This window comes from Lathyrus oleraceus, chromosome 2 (genome assembly GCF_024323335.1).
Source record: "Lathyrus oleraceus cultivar Zhongwan6 chromosome 2, CAAS_Psat_ZW6_1.0, whole genome shotgun sequence".
NCBI classification, from domain to species: Eukaryota; Viridiplantae; Streptophyta; class Magnoliopsida; order Fabales; family Fabaceae; genus Lathyrus; species Lathyrus oleraceus.
Window position 1 is genome coordinate 366,493,652 of NC_066580.1, and position 18,566 is coordinate 366,512,217.

An 18,566-nucleotide genomic window follows, 5' to 3' on the forward strand; every position below is an offset into this window, starting at 1 on the left:
TAGAAGAAGAACAAGATCTGATGAAAAGTCCAAACAAGGAAAAGGAGTTCAATGCCATGAATGTGATGGGTATGGATACATTAGAGTTGAATGTGGAACCTACCTCAAGAAATAGAAGAAGAGTCTTGCTGCTACTTAGTCTGATGAAAGTGAAACAGAAGGAGAGTCTGCCAATCTTGTGACTGCCTTGACTGGAAGATGGGGCTCTCATGAAGACTCAAGTCATGATGAAGTAACCTTTGATGAGTTAGTCACTACCTACAGAAAGTTGTGTTACAAAAGTGAAGAAGTGTGTCAACAAGTGGAAAATCATAAGAAATTGATAACACAACTGGAGGATGAGAAGACAGAACACTTCGAAACCATATCTAAGTTGAAGACTGGAGCAGTGTTCTTGAACTCCAAACTGGATGAGATGACAAAGTATGTCAAAATACTAAACAGTGGATCTGACACCTTAGACAAAATCCTTCAGACTGGAAATATGGCAGGAGACAAGTCTGGCCTTGGGTTCAATGAATCCAAACCTAAGTGTAGTCACACTAGTAGTAAACCAAAGATGTCACATCATGTGTCACAACATCATAAGGAAAGACAACATATAGGAAAACACCAAAGATAGAGATGTCATTACTATGGAAAATTTGGCCACATAAAACCATCCTTCTTTAAGTTGTATGGCTATCCTAGTCCTTCTCATCATCAACCTAGACCCAAACACCACATCCTTGTCAACAGAAAACAGTGGGTTCCTAGGACTGGTACTACTAACTTGATAGCTCACACTTCCTTCAGAGTTTCAGCCAAAGAAGACTGGTATTTTGACAGTGGATACTCCAGACACATGACTGGAAGCAAAAACCTTCTAATTGACCTTCATCCTTATGCCACCAGCTTTGTAACCTTTGGTGATAAAGCAAAGGGTGAAATCAAGGGGACTGGAAAGCTAAACTGCATTGGAGTCCCTAACCTTGATAATGTGCTACTTGTTAAAGGACCGACTACAAACCTAATCAGCATCAGTCAACTATGTGACCAAGGTCTAAATGTAAACTTCACAAAAACTGAATGTCTGATTACTAATAAAGAAAATGGAGTGATCATGAAAGGAGTCAAGTCTAAGGACAACTGTTATATGTGGAGTTCTCAAGAAACTGGTTATTCATCAATGTGTACTCTAGCCAAAGAAGAAGACGTGAAGCTATGGCATCAAAAATTGGGCCATCTACATCTTAAAGGAATGAAGAGGATTACATGGACTTGATAGGACCTATGCAGGTGGAAAGTCTTGGTGGGAAAAAGTAGGCTTATGTGGTGGTGGATGACTTCTCCAGATACACCTGGGTCAATTTTATAAGGGAAAAATTTGATGTATTTGAGGTATTCAAAGATCTTTGCCTAAGACTTCAAAGAGAAAAAGAAAGTCAGGTTATCAGAATCAGAAGTGATCATGGGAAAGAATTTGAGAACAGTAAATTTGCTGAATTCTGTTCATCTGAAGGAGTTGACGTTGATGAAATATTTGCCCCTGTAGCTCGCCTTGAGTCCATTAGACTATTGCTTGGAGTGGCATGTATCCTGAAGGTTAAAATGTTCCAAATGGATGTAAAAAGTGCCTTCTTGAATGGTTACTTAAATGAGGAAGTGTATGTTGAACAACCTAAAGGGTTTACAGACCAAAATCTTCCAAAGCATGTGTATAAGCTAAGGAAAAACCTATATGGTTTGAATTAAGCTCCTAGAGCTTGGTATGATAGACTCACAGTGTTTCTAATTGACAATGGATACAGGAAGAGAGGCATTGATAAGACCTTATTTGTTAAAAATGAATGAGGAAAAGTCATGGTGGCTCAGATATATATGGATGATATTGTGTTTGGTGGGATGTCAAATAAGATGGTTGAATATTTTGTTAAACAAATGGAGTCTGAATTTGAAATGAGCCTTGTTGGAAAGCTAACCTATTTTCTTGGGCTACAAGTCAAGCAGATGGAAGATTCTACTTTCTATCTCAAAGAAAATATGCCAAAAATATTGTTAAGAAGTTTGGCATGGAGAATGCAAGTCACAAAAGGACACCTGCTCCTACTCATCTAAAAGTCTCTAAAGATGAAAATGGTGTTAGTGTATATCAAAGTCTCTACAGAAGCATGATAGGAAGTCTGCTATATCTCACAGCAAGCAGACATGACATTGCTTTTGTTGTAGGTGTTTGTGCTAGATATCAAGCTGAACCAAAATTCAGTCACATAAACCAAGTGAAAAGGATCCTGAAATATGTCAATGGCACTAGTGACTATGGGATGCTATACACTCATGGATTTGGATCTGTGATGACTGGATACTGTGATGCTGATTTGGCTAGAAGTGCTGATGATAGGAAAAGCACATCAGGAGGATGCTTCTTCTTGGGGAATAATTTAATATCATGGTTTAGTAAGAAAAAAAATTGTGTGTCTCTGTCCACTGCTGAAGCTGAATACATAGCAGCTGGAAGTAGTTGTTCTCAACTGGTTTGAATGGAACAGATGCTGACTGAATACAATGTCACGCAAGATGTCATGACATTGTACTGTGACAACCTGAGTGCTATAAATATTTCTAAGAATCCTATTCAGCACAGCAAGACAAAACATATTGATATTCGTCATCATTTTATTAGAGAACTAGTGAAATGCAGTTAGCTGATATCTTTACAAAATCCTTGAATGCAAATCAATTTGAATTTCTAAGAGGGAAATTAGGGATTTGTATTTATGAGGATTTGTAGTAATTAATTTGGAGTGGAAAAGGTAATAAAATTAGTGTCTGCCTACCTAAAATAAAGTGCCCCATTTATGGTAAATCATCACCTAGAATTGGAAATTCCATCTATTACCTTTTCACATGCAACCTCTACTCAAACATTTCCAACTTCCTACATCTTCATCAAACTTCTCTGCTAGGGAAACTGAAACCTTTCCATAAAAATAACAAGATGTCACAACATCCAACACCATCTGGTTCTAAAACTACCAAACCTACTCACAAGGATAGAACGCCTTCAATGGACTTTCCTGATGAAGATATTTTAGACGTGATTCCCCTATCTGTCATTCCAGGCGAAGCTCCTAACCATCCCATGGATGCATCTACCTCTGCTTGTCCCACTAAAGGTAACAACTCTAGTATCCCTTCTAGCTCTACACATGCCACTAGCTCTAAGGACGACATGCATCACACTGATCGTGTCATAAGAAACCTAGTCACTAGAATCCTCAATGAAGGACACTATGTAAAGGGAGTTTCTACTCCTCTATCCAGAAGGGACCCCTCTCCTGAGGTTGGACCTCATAATGAGAACGATGATGATTCCTCTAGGTATGAAAAGGATATGACTGCTGAAGGTTTGTGCTCTTTAAGGAAAACTATGACCGATAAGAAATCTATGGCATCATCAACTGCCAATGCTTCATAGTCTAAGAAGCATGATTCTCTAAACAAGGTGATATACCTAGAAAATGATAGTTCGGATGATCAAGATGATAGCTTGCTTCATCACTTAAAGCCTAGTGTGGCCAAGAGGATGAAGACTATAAAGGGTAGGTCTGTGGCTGAAATGATGTCAGCCAAAACTACTAAGAAGACTACTGGTGTAGGCCCCTCAAAATCTTTGAGCAAAGTTGAGGTGAAGAAGAGGAAAGTGAGACAAATTTATGAGTCAGATGAAGATGTTGAAGAAGATGTCCCTGACATATCCCCTGTCAAGAGGATAACTGTTAGGAAGTCCCCTATAAAAGTTGTTGTTGTACACATGGACAATATTTCTTTCCATTTTGAAGATGGAGCAACAAAATGGAAATTTGTAATCCAAAGAAGGGTGGCGGTGGATAGAGAATTAGGAAAGGATGTTGTGGAGGTCAAAGAGGTCATGGACCTGATTAAACATGATGGATTAATGAAAACTGTTGCTGGGTTATCTCAGTGTTATGAAGGACTAGTTAAAGAATTTGTGGTCAACATTCCTAAAGACATTGCTGATAAAAACAACAAGGAGTTTTGTAAAGTGTTTGTAAGAGGGAAGTGTATCACATTTTCTCCAACTGTGATTAATAAGTTTATAGGAAGAGGTACAGAAGGTGAATGTGAACTGGAAGCCACAGACAATGAGGTCTGTAGGGAGATTACTGCAAAACAGGTAAAGGAGTGGCCTAGCAAGAAGCATCTCCCTGTTGGGAAGTTGAGTGTGAAATATGCCATATTGCACAAGATAGGCTCTACAAATTGGGTGCCTACAAACCACATTTCAACAATCTCAAATGCCCTTGGAAGGTTCATCTTTGCTGTTGGTACCAAGCTGAAATTTGATTATGGTAGATTTATGTTTGAACAAGTTGTCAAACATGCTTCTACAAATGCAGTAAAGCTGCCCATAGATTTTCCCTCAATGATTTGTGGGATTATCCTGAGCCAACAACCTGGAATTCTGAGTACAAATGATCTTCCTAGTAGACGAAAACCTCCTTTAATAGTTCATTACAAATTGTTTGAAGGCAGTCATGTCGAAGACATTGTCATGACATCTGCTGTGAAAAAGCCTGCCTCAAAATGTGGGCGTATTCCTGAGCTGAAACAAAACTTGTAAAGAATTGGATACAGGGATAAGGGTAGAAAATGCCAGGAAAGAAGCTTTGGAGCCTCTGATTGAAAGCTTGGAGCAAGCTGAAAGAGAGGTCTGAATCTAAAGATGAAACAAGTGGCAGCTCTGGTTCTGAAGCTGATGAAGATGCAAGCTCCTCTGACTAGTTTTGTTGAAGTTGTCCCCCACTCTTCGGATGGTATACTGTGATGGATGTTCTAGTGGTTATTTTGGCAATCTTGTTCTGATGTCTTGATGTATTTTTCTGGTTTTTTTTTGGATTTTATCTCAGCTTGTATAAAGCTGTTTATTCCTGGATCAGTAACCCTTAACAATCTGCTTTGACATTATGTGTGACATTCTCTTTGACTAATAGAAATTTATTTTGTCTCTTTGGTCTCTTTTGGCTAAAAAGGGGAGAAGTAGCTAAAGTAGCTATGTTATACTATAAATAGATGACAGGTGATGTTGAAGATGATGTTACAGATATATGTTGGAGATAATCTGTTTACTGCAGGTGTTGTTGAAGGTGATGTTTTGTATGATATAGATATGGTGATGTTAGATGGGGAGGTGTATTGTACAAGTGATGCTAGAAAGTTGAAGTGGTGTGTTTGTGTTGAAGAAGACTGAGGGGGGGGGGGGGGGGGGGCTTGGAGCACAAGCGCATGTGAGTTAAATATGTGTTTACTAGTTGCTATTTTTGCTAGTAATGTGTGCCTTATTACTTCTGCTGCTGATCTGATATTGTGATTATTCTCTTGCGAAAAAAATAAGATAATGTATATTTTAGCCAAAATTTGCCAAAGGGGGAGATTGTTGGTTCTATGTGTTGGCATCAATTTTGGTAAAACCTAGAGTTTTCACAAGTTGTCACATATGTTGTCTTGACATGAGATAACAGGTTCCTGTAGGGTGTTTAAAATATGGATGTGCATGATTTAGCTGAGATGTCAGACCCGATGTCAAGACATCTGTATACAGAACATTCAGTCTGAATGTTATGTATTTTGTGATTGTGCTTTTTATGCTAATCTATGTGTGATTGATGTGATGATTGAACGCGCCATTCAATCAATAATTAAAACCAGATTGATTTATTTTCTAACAAGATATGATCAGCTGTCATAAGAAGATACGAAAGGAAAATAGATTTAGGGTTTTATGATGTCCAAGCCCATTCAAATGCTTCTATAAAAAGGCAATGTAAAACCTGTTTTTAACACACAACAGAACGAGCGAAATAGTGAGAGAGAATAAGGGTTTTAGTCGTGTGTGCATTTGTGCATTGTGAGCCATTCATTCATCCATTGATGATTGAATTGGACTGACTTTTGAGTTGTAATTTGTCCACTCTAAGCTTTGAAGCATGAGTGTGTGTTTACTTGGTTGAAGTTGTTAAGCAAGATCAAGTATGTGTTCTTGAAGAGTGTCTTCTTTCATTGTAATATTTGTTTTTACATCACTGTTGTGATTGAGGGGGAGTGAGTAGGATCTCTTATCTAAGAGGTCTTAGATAGAAGTCACACGGGTAGAGATTAGGTGAAAAGACTGTAACTTGAAGTTGTTTACTGAGAGTCTTTGAACTAATTTTGTTTAGTGGATTTCCTTCCTAGCTTGGTAGCCCCCATACGTAGGTGAGTTTGCACTTAACTGGGTTAACAATTGCTTGTGTCACTTGTACTATTGTTCTTTATCTTTTATCCTGTTTATATTGTTCAGATATTAGTGTCGTGACATTACCTTCGACATCTCATATCTGATACCAGAATTTCAGATCCATTGGATTTCAAACAACGTCATGGGAAGCTTCTATCCATCTTGTCCGCTGATGTGGTTGAAGGGCTCTTGAGTGTGATAGTGCAGTTCTATGATCCTCTCTACCATTGTTTCACTTTCCCAGATTTTCAGCTTGTGCCTACAGTGGAGGAGTATTCTCATCTTTTTGGGATACCTGTTTCTAGTAGAGTGCCTTTTAGTGGATTGGAGGAGATTCCCCGATCTAGTATTATTGTTGAAGCTCTTCACCTGAAGAAATCTAAGATAGAGGCTCATAGAGTGAAGAAAGCAGGGTTATTTGGGTTGCCATTTGTTTTCCTCATCAAGGAAGCTATCACTTTTGCTCAAGCTGGTAGTATGGACGCTTTTGAAGCTATCTTTGTGTTGCTCATCTATGGATTAGCTTCGTTCCTTAGCATTAACGGTTTTGTTGATGTTAACGCCACTAGACTTTTCTTGAATGGGAATCATGTGCCTACTTTATTGGGTGGTATGTATTTCTCTTTGCATCTAAGGAATTCTAAGGGTGGTGGAACGATTGTCTGTTGCGTTCCTGTTCTGTACAAGTGGTTTATTTCGCACTTGCCTCAGACATTTGCTTTCTTGGAGAACAAATAATGTCTAAGGTGGTCTCAGAGACTTATGTCTCTCACTAATGATGATATAGTTTGGTATGACCCATCTTTAAGCAGTTTGGAGATTATTGATAGTTGTGGTGAATTCTTTAATGTGCCTCTCATTGGTACACAAGGAGGAATTAGCTATAACCCTGCTTTGGCTCGTCGTCAACTTGGGTTCCCCTTGAGATACAAGCCTAATAACATGTTGTTAGAAGGTCTTTTCTATCAAGAGGGTAAAGATCCCCAACATTTGAAGCAGAAGATTGTGCATGCTTGGCATAATGTGCATAGGAAAGGAAGATCCGAGCTTGGTCTGTGCAATTGTGTAGCTTTGGAAGCTTACACTCTTTGTATGAAGAAGATAGCTTTGGAGTTGAAGATGCCTTATCCGTGTGGAAGACCTCTGTATATGGTTGCGGTTGAGCCATTAACTCTCCCTAACCAAGATATAGAGGAGTTGGAAGACACGCTCATCAAGATGAAGCAAGAGAAGGATATGTGGGAAGAGCATTTCCATGCTTTGAGCAAGAAGCATGAAAAGTTGCAGTTAGATTCTAAGGACAAAGATGCACTGATTGAGCTACTTGAAGACCGAGTAACGAAGAGACAGAGAGAGCCAGAGGTTTCATCTTCTAGCATGCCTCAGCCTTCCGTTGCTTGGAAGTAGATTGTTGACCAGCTTGTCCTCGAGAAGACTCAGATGAAGGCTTCTTTTGAGACTGAGATTCATCGCATTCGAAGGAAGTACGCGCCTTCAGTCAGATCTTCTAACATTGTTGTTCGGGATCCTTAAGATGACTAGTCTCCTTTTCTCTTGTATCTTTTTATTTTGGTTTCTGAAATTGTACTCAGTGTAATCCTTCCAATTTATATAAATAAAAAGAATTTTTTTTGTCATATCAATTTGTTGCAATTGCCATTTAAATATTATATATTTGCAAATTATATAGTAAGTTCCTTGGAAATAAAAAAATCAAGCATTGCATTTCATGCATCATTTGTATAAGCAGGTTTTTGCCTGGTGTCTGATTGGTGTTCTTCTGTGCTTTAGCCAAGCTGACTCACTGGTACAATACCCGAGCCAATCATCAGAAAATCATGGAACACCTTAAGCAAGAGAACAGAGAGCTGAAGGACGAGATCATCCGACTGACTGCCATGATGGATTCATTTCTTGCTGCTCAAAGCCAAGCTTCTCCAACGCCTGCAACTCCTGCCGCGAGGACAGTTATCTCAGAAGTGGTTATCTCTACCGTGCCTGCTGCCACCGCCTGCTTTGCACCAAACCTGCCTGCTGGATTCCCGTGGGGAATGCCGCCCAACTTTGTGCCAGAAGGTTTTGCTCCTACATTTTCTTCCAGGTCGGCATCTAGCCTGGTCATGTCTGTGCCACCTCCCGTTGTGCACACTTTGCCTCTTGTAGAGGACACCATCTATCATTCTGAGCCGGCTGAGGGTCCGGATGTTTATGAGAAGATGGACGAGATGAAAGATTAATTTCTTGAGCTGCACAAGGAATTGAAGACGCTGAGAGGTAAAGATCTATTTGGGAAGAGTGTTGCTGAACTGTCCTTGGTACCCAATGTGAAAATCCCAGTGAAATTCAAAGTGCCTGACTTTTAAAAATATAAAGGGAACTCTTGTCCGCTCAGTCATCTTGTGATGTATGCCCGTAAGGTTTCGACTCAAATAGATAATGACCAATTGCTGATTCACTACTTCAAAGATAGCCTGACAGATGCTGCACTCCGTTGGTATATGGGGTTAGATAGTGCAAGCATCCGCACTTTCAATGATATAGGTGAGGCTTTTGTGAAGTAATACAAGTACAACGTGGATATGGCGTTGGATAGAGACCAACTGAGGTATATGTCTCAGAAGGACAAGGAGACATTCAAGGAGTATGCGCAACGATGGAGGGAGTTGGCTGCCCAAATCACTCCTCATTTGGAGGAGAAAGAAATGACAAAAATCTTTCTGAAAACCCTGAGTTCATTTTACTATGAACGCATGATCGCTAGTGCCCCTAGTGACTTTACCGAAATGGTAAATATGGGGATGAGACTTGAGGAAGAGGTTCGTGAAGGACGATTGTCAAAAGATGAGGCGTCGACAAGCAAGAAGTATGGTAGTAGTTTCAGCAAGAGGAAAGATAGTGAGACCAACGCAATTTCCAGTGGGAGGCAGAGGAGGCCTCAGATCAGAAGAAATCCACCACCCCATCAACATCATCATCATCAAGTATCTTCCATTATTCAAGTACTTTCTAATCAGCAAACAACACCAATTCAACAACAACATCAATATCAAAATCAACGTCAACAACAACAACCGCAACAAAGAACGAACACCTACAACAACAATAATACCAACAATCATCATCAACAAAAGAATTTCGAGAGGAAGAAGGTCTCTTTCGACCCGATTCCTATGTCATACGCAGAACAGTACCCATCATTAGTCCTCAAAAACTTGATTCAACCGAGGAACCTACCACAGATCCGATAACCACTTCCTTGGTGGTATAAACCTGAGCTTCGTTGTGCTTTTCATCAGGGTGCACCTGGACATGATATTGAAAACTATTATCCGTTGAAGTATGAGGTGCAAAAGCTTATGAAGAGTGGCATGGTGTCTTTTGAAGACCGCGCGCCTAATGTGAAAGCTAATCCTTTTCCCGCTCATGGGAACTCTTCAGTTAATATGGTGGACGGTTGTCCTGGTGAGTACAAAGTTTTTTATGTGCATTTTATTTGTGAGTCCTTGGTGCAGATACACAAGGACATTTGTATGGTGAGTGATTGTGAACATAACCATGATGGTTGTGTTGTTTGTAGTGCGAACCCAATGGGGTGTGTTGTGGTGAAAAGGGACATCCAGCGTCTGATGGATGAAGGCATGGTTCAGATTTGTCAATCACGTCATGAAGATGACGACGTCAATGTCATAGTGCCCGTTTTCAAGTAACACGAGCGGTTGGCGATTCAGTATGATAACAACAACAATAAGAACGTCAACAACAAATCAATTTCCCCGTTGGTAATACGGTTAGGGGACCCAATCCCGTATGCATCTGATAAGGTTGTACCATACCAGTATAATGCTACAATGTTGAAGAATGGTCAAGAGGTCCCGTTACCTACGACTAGTTCAGTGGTGAGAATTGTTGATGTTACGAAGGTGACCCGCAATGGTCGAGTTTTTGGACCGATGTTCCTGGAGAATAAAGAAGGAATGATTGTTGGTAAGAAGGCGGAGGTGCTTAGTGTAGATCCGGTTGGTTTTTCAAAGGATAAGTCTGGTGAATCCAGCAATTTGAAAGCTAATGATGATGATGAGGTACTCCGACCGATCAAAAGGAGCGAATTTAATGTGGTTGAGCAGCTGCTCCAGACCCCCACGAAGATTTCAGTGTTGTCTCTGCTTTTGAATTCTGAAGCACACAGGGAAGCACTTCAGAGAGTTCTTAAACAGGCATATGTGGAGCAGGATGTTATTGTGCATCAATTTGATCACATTGTGGCTAACATCACTTCATGCAATAATTTAAGCTTTTGCGATGAAGAACTCCCTGAGGAGGGGAGAAATCACAATCTGGCTTCGCATATTTCAATGAACTGTAAGAAAGATGCTTTGTCAAACGTGCTCGTTGACACCAGTTCGTCACTCAACGTGCTTCCGAAGTCAACATTGTCAAAGCTATCTTACCAAGGAGCTCCCATGAGATATAGTGCGGTGATTGTCAAAGCCTTTGATGGCTCTCGCAAAACAGTCATTGGTGAAGTGGACCTTCTGGTTAAGATAGGTCTGACTGATTTTCAGATTACTTTTCAAGTAATGGATATCCACCTGGCCTACAATTGTTTATTGGGAATACCTTGGATTCATGAGGCAGGAGCTGTTACTTCCACTCTGCATCAGAAGCTCAAATTTGTCAAGAATGGCAAGCTGGTAATTGTTGGAGTAGAGAAAGCATTGTTGGTTAGCCATCTGTCATCTTTCTCGTATATAGAAGTTGAGGATGAGGTTGGAACTCCGTTCCAAGCCTTATCTATTACTGCTGAGAAGAGAGTTGGGGCATCTATGTCCTCTGTGAAAGATGCACAGAGGATTGTTGAAGAAGGTGTTGTTGATTCGTGGGGGCGTATGGTAGAGGTCTCCGACAACAGAGGAAGAACTAGTTTGGGGTTCTAGAAGGGCTCGTCAACCGTTAGACCTGAAGATATGCAACTCATTTTCCGTAGCGGAGGGTTCATTCATGTCAATGAACAATACTTAGTTGTTGTGCTAGAGGATGATGAAGAGGAAGACTGCACCAACTGTGTGACACATGGAAAGACATGCAACATTTGGACTGCTGTTGATATTCCTGTTATTTTGCATCGATCTAAGTAATTGCTTTTATATGTTTTAAAATTAATTCTATTCATCCACATTTATGATGTTTATTTTTACTTTTTGCTTATTTTAGAAAATGGTAATCACAAAAAACATAAATAAACAATATAGTTGTCCATCTACATAATATTTGGTCACAAATTCACTTCTCTAAAATCAAAATATCAAATCATTATGCAGGTTGGTGTCTAACCCCACTGAATAAAATGATCCTTCTCCTTCTCCAAATTTTGAGTTCCCCGTGTTTGAAGTCGAGGAGGAAAGTGATGTAGAAGTGAGTGAGGAATTGTCTCGTCTTCTTGAGCAAGATGAAAGGATTATTCAGCCGTTTGAAGAGAAGATTGAGCTAGTCAACTTGGGTTCTGAAGAAGATGTGAAAGAAGTCAAGATTGGGTCTCGACTATGTCCGGATGCTAAGAAGGGATTGATCGATCTTCTTCGAGAGTATTCAGATGTGTTTTCTTGGTCCTATCAAGATATGCCTGGGTTGGATTCTGATATTATGGAGCATAGATTGCCATTGAAGCCATAATGCCCACCAGTCAAGCAAAAGTTAAGAAGAACGCATCCTGATATGGTTGTGAAGATCAAAGAGGAAGTTCAAAAGCAGATTGATGTCGGTTTCCTTGTGACTGCTGAGTATTCGTAATGGGTGGCCGAAAGATAATTTCCCTCTGCCACACGTTGATATGTTGGTAGACAATACTGCTAAATTCAAAGTCTTTTCGCTTATGGATGGATTTTCTGGACATAATCAGATTAAGATGGCACCCGAGGATATGGAGAAGACTACATTCATTACACCATAGGGAATATTTTGTTATAGAGTGATGCCTTTCGGTCTAGAGAATGCTGGTGCGACTTACCAGAGAGCAATGACCACTCTTTTTCATGATATGATGCATAAAGAGATTAAAGTATATGTCGATGACATGATTGCTAAATGAATTGATGAAGAGGAACATGTTGAGCATTTGTTGAAGCTATTCCAGCGTTTGAGGAAGTATAGACTCCGCTTGAATCCAAATAAGTGTACTTTTGGTGTTCGTTCTGGTAAATTGTTGGACTTTATTGTCAACGAGAAGGGTATTGAAGTTGATCCTGCCTAGGTCAAAGCAATACAAGAGATGCCTGCGCCCAAAATTGAGAAGCAAGTCAGAGGTTTTCTCGGTCGCTTATTTCCATATTCATTTCCCACATGACTGCCACATGTGTGCCTATATCCAAGCTTCTTCGGAAAGATCAGTCTTGTGATTGGACCAAAGACTGCCATAAAGCATTTGATAGTATCAAGGAATATCTGTTTGAGCCTCCGATTTTGTCTCCACCTGTTGAAGGAAGACCATTGATCATGTATTTGACTGTGTTAGAAGATAGTCTGGGTTGTGTTCTTGGTCGGCGAGATGACACTGGGAAGAAAGAATTTGCAATTTATTACCTCAGTAAGAAGTTCACCGACTGTGAGACTCGGTATTCTATGATCGAGAAAACTTGTAGCGCATTGGCTTGGGCTACTAAGTGTCTGCATCAGTATATGTTGAATCATACCACTTGGTTGATATCCAAAATGGATCCAACCAAGTATATATTTGAGAAGTCTGCTTTAACTAGGAGGATTTCCTGTTGGCATATGTTGTTATCAGAGTAGGATATTGAATACCGATCTCACAAAGCGATCAAAGGTAGTATCTTGGCTGACCATTTGGCTCACCAACCAATTGAAGATTATCAGTCAGTGCAATATGATTTTCCTGATGAAGAGATTTTGTACTTGAAAATGAAGGATTATGATGAACCATTGCCTGAAGAAGGGCCAGAACTTAGTTCCCGTTGGGGCATGGTATTTGATGGACCTATTAATAAATATGGAAATGGCATTGGGGAAATGATTATTACTCCTTAAGGAACGCATCTACCATTTATAGCTAGATTGACTTTCAAGTGTACAAACAACATGGCAGCATATGAAGCTTGCATTATGGGGCTTGAAGAGGCCATGAATCTCATAATCAAATATTTGGATGTCTTCGGTGATTATGCCTTGGTTGTGAATCAGATAAAAGGAGAATGAGAGACGAATCAACCCGGTTTGATACCATATAAAGATTATGCGAGGAGGATTTCAACTTTCTTTACAAAGGTTGAGTTTCACCATATTCCTCGAGATGAGAACTGGATGGCAAATGCTCTTGCAACGTTGGCGTTAATGATTGTGGTGAAGTATTGGAATGAAGTTACTAATTTATCTATAATGTGTCTTGATAGGCCAACTCATGTGTTTGCTGTTGAAGAGATCAAAGAGGAGAAGTCGTGGTATTATGACATCAAATATTTCCTCCAAAGTCAGATTCACCCGACTGGGGCATCTTTGAAAGATAAGAAGACTTTGAGAAGATTAGTCGATAATTTCTACTTGAATGGTGATATACTGTACAAGAGAAACTTCGACATGGTTTTGCTCAGATGCGTGGATAGATACGAAGCAGACTTGTTGATGACCGAAGTGCATGAAGGTTCCTTTGGTACTCATTCCAATAGACATGCAATGGAAAAGAAGATGTTGCGAGCAGGTTACTATTGGCTGACAATGGAATCTGACTGTTGCAAATTTGTGAAGAAGTGCCACAAGTCTCAAATTTATGCTGATAAGATTCATGTTCCTCCGACTCTATTGAATGTTATCTCTTCCCCGTGGCCATTCTCCATGTGGGGAATTGATATGATTGGGATGATTAAGCCCAAAGCTTCGAATAGACATCGTTTCATTTTAGTGGAAATTGACTACTTCACGAAATGGGTTGAAGTGGCATCATACGCGAATGTAACCAAGCAAGTTGTTGTAAGGTTTATCAAGAATCATATTATATGTCGTTATGGTGTGCCAAGGAAGATCATTACTGACAATGGATCGAACTTGAATAACAATATGGTGGAAGCTCTTTGCAAAGACTTCAAGATTGCACATCATAATTCTTCTCCCTACAGACCCAATATGAATGGGGCTGTTGAAGCTGCGAATTAAAACACCAAGAAAATTATTCAGAAGATGGTTGTCACGTATAAGGATTGGCATGAGATGCTCCCTTTTGCTTTGCATGGGTATCGTACATCCGTCCGCCCTTCAAAAGGGACAACCCCTTTCTCTCTTGTGTATGGTATGGAAGCAGTGCTCCCCGTAGAGGTTGAGATTCCTTCGTTGCGTGTGCTTATGGAAGCCAAGTTGACTGAAGCGGAATGGTGTCATACCAGGTTTGACTAGCTAAATTTAATTGAAGTGAAGAGATTAACTTCCATGTGTCATGGTCAGTTATATCAACAGAGGATGAAGAAAGCTTTTGATAAGATGGTCAAACCTCGAGTGTTCAAAGAAGGTGACCTTGTGCTCAATAAGATTTTATCGTTCAAGCCAGATTCCAGAGGAAAATGGACTCCCAATTATGAAGGCCCATACGTTGTCAAGAGAGCCTTTTCAGGCGGTGCACTGATTCTTACAAATATGGATGGTGAAGAGTTCACGCGTCCTATGAACACAGATGCAGTCAAGAAATACTTTAGCTAAAAATAAAAGAACAACTCGCTAAGTTGAAAACCCGAAAGGGAGGCTTAGGCAAAAATGAGCGTCTCGGTGGATTGAAAACCCGAAAGGGCGATCCAGGCAAAAATTAGAGACATTAAAAAACAGAAAAATTTCCCGATAAGTTGAGTACCCCACATTGGGGTAACTTATGCAAAAATTAGGGATTATGGCAAGTAACTGCATTCTGCTGATCTTTAGTGGTTCTGAACACTTGTTTGAGCACGAGGGTTGACATTAGTTCATCTCCAGTAGCGGTTAAGAGCGCGGTGGATATTAAGATTTTGTAGAAGGATTAAGGATCATTTGTATTCAATGTAACCCTTTTTCCATGTAAATTACCATTTTTCAACTTTTATAAAATCTATGGAGTCTTGTCATTTACAAACTACCATTCCAATGAATAAAGTTGAGATTTTATCCAATTGTTTCTACTCTTATTTACTTCAGCCAATAGTTTTAAATTTTATTATGATCATTTTAAAATTAATTTTTAAAATCAAAATCATGTTTTCTTTAATATATAAAAGCAAGAATTTTGTCTCCAAAGCCAGTAGAAAGAATATCAACAACATTTTAGTAAAAAAGCAAGTCCTTAAGTGCGAAGCATCTGAGGTCCCCCAAGCAGTTAACCCTTCGGATATCCCTAGGCGTTTGTGTTGATTCGGTTCCTCGGAGGAGTGTTTGATCCTCGACAGAGTTTATTTCCTTATCCCCGACTGAGTTGGTTGATTCAGATACCCTGCAGCGTGTCCTTGTCCCCGACGGAGTTTCGGCCTTCTCCAATGGAGTTCGTATTTCCTCAATAAGTGGACCGTCATCAGAAGATGATCTTCCCCAGTAGATCGCTTTTGTGACCCCCACCAATCGTCATATCTTTGCTCCCAGTCAGAGTTTACTCTTGGTTTATGAGCAGCATTTTGTTGATTGTTTCTCTGTAGGGTTGTCTCCCATTTTTACGGTGTTGACCTAAAATTCCCCACAGATTGGAGGTTTTGTCCTCAGAAGATCTCCTATGTCTTTCCCCAACTAGGGTTGAGCATTTGGGATGTCGATCTATCTTTTCTCTAGCAGTGTGTCCCCATCTTTTGTGGATTGACCAGGGATTGTACTGGTGGTTCAATTTCTTTGCGACACCTCTGTATCCTCTATGATCGTTTTATCAGCATAATCACCATATATACATATACATATATTCATATACTTTCATTCTTTTTGCATATCTCGCATCTTCATATTTGATTTGTTTGAGATTCTCACTTTCTGTTATGGAGGTACTTTATTCCCATACCAAATCTGGTGTCTGTCCTCCTTCAATTGTAAAGTGTCAGCCCCCTTAAGCAGAAAGACTTTAACCTTTTTCCGTTTCCCCACTGAGTTTATTTCCTCATGGATGGTTGTTATTTCAGTTTCCTCTCCAGTAGAATATTCTAGATGGAATTACTCCCCTTGAGTTATGTCCTCATTGGGTTGAGTCTTGATTGACTGTTTCTTTCTAGCTCTTACCTAGATAGATATCTTGGTCCCCTGAGAGTCTATTACCCAGTAACCGGTAATATTCTTCTTAGTTTGCAGTTTGTCACTTCTTGCCCAATACCCGACAAAAGTACCAATTTCTCCTCAGTAGAGTCCCCAGTGGATATATTCCGAGAAGAGTATATCCTTGATATGTTCCCTTTAACCAGTGATGGATATTCTCACTTTTGGTATTCTACCCAGTAAAAAGGTAGTTCTAATCCCTATTTTGTTCCTCAGACAGTTAATCCTTGATATGTTCATCTTAATCGATGACGGGTTTTCTTCTCACCCTTGGTGTTCTACCTAGTAACCGGTAGTCGTAAATTCTACCTTTTTCTATGCAGAGTCTATCCTTGATATGTTCACTTTAACCAGTGACGAATTTTCTCTTCTTTGGTATTCTATCCAGTAACCGATAGTTGTAAATCCTACTTTGTCCCCTCGCAGAGTTAATCCTTGATATGTTCATCCAAACCGGTGACGGATTTTCTCTTCGATGGTCTTCTATCTAGCAGTCGATAGATGTAATCCCTTTCTGTTCAGTTGGTATATCTTTGATATGTTCATTCTAACCGGTGATGGGTATCCTACTTGATATTCCCAGGAAAGTATATCCTCGATATGTTCATCCTAACCGATGACGGATTTTCTTCCCTGTAGAGTTTATCCTTGATCTGTTCATCCTAACCGATGACGGATACTCTCACCCTTGGTTTTCTGCCCAGTAACTGGTAGTTGTAAATCCTATTCTTTTGTAGTTTTCCCCAACAAGGTTATTCTTACCCAGTAACCGGTAATGAATAAATTTCCTGGCTTTTCCTCAGCGAGTCATCCTTGATATGTTCATCTTAACCGAAAACGGATGTTCTCTCTGTCAGACCTTTATTATCTCCTTACCCAGTAACAGGTAATAGATAATAGATTTCTGATACTCCTGTGTTAAATTTTATTTCTCCCCAGTTGAGTTGAGTGTTCATTTCCTTAATGAAATCGTTTTTTCCCCTGCACGAGTCGAGTATTTCCGTGTTATCCTGACTTATTCCTATCCCCTGTAGATGTTTGTTTCACCTGCTGAGTCTTTCCATATTCGTATGGAATTCCGCGAGTCCCCCAGTAGTTTTAAGTCGTAGCCTGGCCTACGCATAACTCCTCTTTATCCCCTAGAGTCTTTGTCTCCCTAGTGAGTTTTCCTTAAGGAATGCCTTGTGCTCCTGCCGACTTTCGGTCTCTCTGATTTCTTTTCCTTTGTGGCAATATGTCCCCACAGAGCATTTACTTTGGCATTCCTATCATATGCATCATGAGGTCTCTTAGGGGGCAAAATTTGTTTCTACATGTTGTTATTTAAGCCCATTTTACTGAGTCGAGCCAAAGATTTTAGCCTTCACCTCCTCAGATAGAATGTCCTTAAATAGGGGCTGCTATAAGACCCCAATTTTGACCCTAAGATCCCTCATGCATTCCCATCATAAGCATAAGCATTGGGATCACACCTTGGCATACTCCTTACCCCTTTTCATTGGGTTTGTTTTGGGAGAGATCACCAAGAATCTTTGTGATTATATCATACTTGTATTTCATCATTTCATAAACCAAAATACCAAAAACATGTCTTTGCACTTGCATAACTCTTTTGTAGGAAGGACATGATCTCATTGATTCATCAAGATCACAACTAGGGTTTGGATCCCTTATGAACAAAGAGCACAACCAAGAATTGGTTCATAATGGTTATGAACATCATATATGAGTCCCAACGTTCTCTACATGTTATATTGATCAAGTTTTCTTCAAGAGTTTGAGGGTGATTTGCCTTGGAAACCCTAGTTTGAATGAGTATCTTGGATAACTTCTTCAACAAGCTATCTTACCAATTGATCAAATTCCTCAAGGGACACTTCAAATTTCATCATCTTATGCATAGATGATCTACCATGAGCAAAGAAAGTCAATAGAATTGGAAATTAGCATGTTGGTTGAAGGTGGTTGGCCAGATGAATCCATATGATCAAAACTGGGTCTCCCGAGACCCTATCTCCTACAATTTTCACCATATGAA